Below are 2,912 nucleotides of genomic sequence, written 5' to 3'. Positions count from 1 at the left end.
TTTAAGACCTCCCAGTCCGCTAGCGCCCGGCGCAGACATGCAAGAGTCTTCAAAAAGGTCAGACTGATCGGGAATGACTCTGCTAAATTTTGAAGGGCGGTTAACGTCCCTCATGGCACCCACGCGTTTAAGGACGCGAGGATTTTCCTGCCATTTTTGGATAATGTGAATTACAGCTTATGTCACATATGCGAGGACACTGTTCATCTGATGCGCGATTGTGTCGTGGCACACTGATCACTCCGCGACACACGTCACCGGTGAGTTTGAGGTGTCCGTGAAACGGGAGCGGCCGTGGATAATTTTGGGAAGATCAGCCAACTGCGTTTCAATCGCGGTGACCCGGGTCTCCAGGGTCCCGAAGCGACTCTCCATATTATTAGGAATCTCCCTGTCTGTAATGTTTTCTTCTTCGTCGCTAGAGGAGGGCGGAGTAGTAATTTTGCTTTTCAGCGAGTTAAGCTCGCTGGCTAGTTTTATGCGAAGCATATTGCTAGAGGTAAACCACAGCCCTTCGTGACGGTTACACGCCGTGCAAAGAATGTGGAATGCTACGTCACACCACGTGATACGCTGACGTCACGACAGAGGAGAGACGGGGGTCCAGCTCGCGCCGTCGGCTGCGGTTGCACGCCGTGCGGACCACGTGGTATGGTGACGTCACACCACTCGATACGCTGACGTCACGACAGAGGAGAGACGGGGGTATGGTGGCTAGAAGGGGAGGTGTGAGCATCGTTGCGGGCGCGCCGTGTTCGGAGGCGTGCTGGTGTTTCATGCTGCCGCGCGGCGGCGGGCACGTCGCTACCGAGATCCGTCAAGAGCACCCGCCGACCGCTGTCGCCGCACGTTTCGTCCCCTACAGACAGGTGCTGGCACGTGTTTTCGCAATGTCTGCGGTGTGCTTTCTTAAATTTGGGATCGCTACGTACCGACGTGGCCATGCCACAGTGATGTCTAAATAGCAAAGACACTGTTTTGCACCTGGATGCAAAGCTGGCTATGTTTCGGCCCGCAAACAAGGGCAGAAGGCATCTCTCTTGGGTCTCTTACCTATTGGTTCAGTTTCAATAAGTTGAAAACGGATAGCATCATGGACCTCATCTCTTGCCTGTCTGTGAAGAGATTAAATATGGTCGGCTGTGAGCAGCACAAAGTGGAAGTGACGAATAAAATCATTCGCTTCTTCACACTGGCAAGGATACATTTTCTTGTTGCTGGAGAAAATGCATCCAATCAAAAAAAGAGAGAAAAGATGAAGTTCTTGAAGTTGAGACGTACTACTTAAATTCATAATGTTAACACAGCCAACAAGTTGTTTTTTTTTTCATGTTATTGTACACTACCCACATTGTGTCGTCTGTTGTGAATTTTTTGTAATGTCTTCTTCACATTGTTACAAAGGTCCCATTATCTGGCTGTGTTTCGTAAATTCATTTATGAATGCATCTGTGTTTGCCAATCAAACCTCAATGCCATGTGTGTATGCCAATTTTAGCATTGCATATTAACTTCTTTTTACTTGCCTTATTTATTTCCTTGAGCACAGTTTTTGTATAAGTTGCAGTTCTACCCTACATCGATGCATATTTTCTATTCATTTTCTTTTGATGGTGTTTTTGATGTTCAGTTGTAAGAGTGCGTCAAATAAAAAAATGTCTTTCTTATTAAAGCTTGTACGATATAAACCTAGCTTTTTGATGTGCAAGTCATCAAAACAAAGCATTCAGGTATGGTCGCTGATGCTTCTACCTGAATTGAGACGTCATGGAGAACACTGCGGCGCCAAAGCAAAAACTGCACGGACGTTGTTTTGGTGACAAGCTCACGTCAAGTCATTTCATTTGATTCACCATCTTCCAGCGCTTCGGGGTGCCAGCGGCGCACGCAGCTAATATGCAGGGAAGCAAGTTCAAACATAGTTTTCAGTGCCAATACATGCTTTGCTGCGAGCCGTGAGAAAAGTGTGCCAACTAGCCTTTGTTGTAATCCGTACGGTATCGTGAAATAGCTGCAACGGAAAGCGGCTGCTACGGCTGCTACGCGCGCGCGCGCGTGCGGAGGGCGTCTCGGAGCCGACGGCAGCGCCGCCGCATCGGGATGAATTCTCGCTCCCTCTCCGGCGCACCGATGCTGACACCTCTCCTTCTAGCCACCATAACGGGGGGACTGGCTCGCGCCGTCGGCAGCGGTTGCACGCCGTGCGGACCACGTGGTATGGTGACGTCACACCACGTGATACGCTGACGTCACAACAGAGGAGAGACGGGGGACCGGCTCGCGCCGTCGGCTGCGGTTGCACGCTTGTGCATTCCAAGTTTAAACCGTGTAAAAGCACGTGTAACCAAGGAAAGAAAAGCTTAGCCAAGTGTAACCATGGAAAGCCGAGTTTAGCAATCACTATGCTTCGCATCTGGCCAGGCTTAACCAAGCTAAGCCTCAGCCATTTTTCGTTTTGACCTCGCAAAAGGCTAAGCTCGCGTTTAAGTTCCTGCGTCTCGGCGGTGTTGGTGAGGGGGGAGGGAAAAATGAAGAGATGACCCTCGCCCAGTTGCCTACCTTGGATTGTTTGCAGGCGGCGCCGCCAGGAGGAGGTTTTAGAGCTGGGAACTCCGCCTCTCCGGGTGGTGGCGTTGATGCCGCTTCCGCCGCGGTTCTGCGTCTCCTGTTGGCGTTTCTGTTTCGCGAGGGGGCCCGATGTCCTGGGACTTGGATGTTGAGGCCTGTTGAATTTCCCCGTGCATTCGTGGGAGCTGGTGAGGTGCGGTCCCCCGCAGATTACACACCCTGGATTGCATTCTTGGGGGGCCATACCCCTCAGTACCAGCCCCCACGTTTTGCCCACAAAGTCCGCATCTTCCGTTCACTGGAGTGGGACAAGTGTCCGCCCTGTGTCCCAGGGTGCCACAACG

Source organism: Amblyomma maculatum, chromosome 4 (assembly GCF_055883805.1).
Source record: "Amblyomma maculatum isolate TAMU_Amacu chromosome 4, ASM5588380v1, whole genome shotgun sequence".
Taxonomy (NCBI): domain Eukaryota; kingdom Metazoa; phylum Arthropoda; class Arachnida; order Ixodida; family Ixodidae; genus Amblyomma; species Amblyomma maculatum.
Note: the sequence above shows the minus strand (reverse complement) of the source record.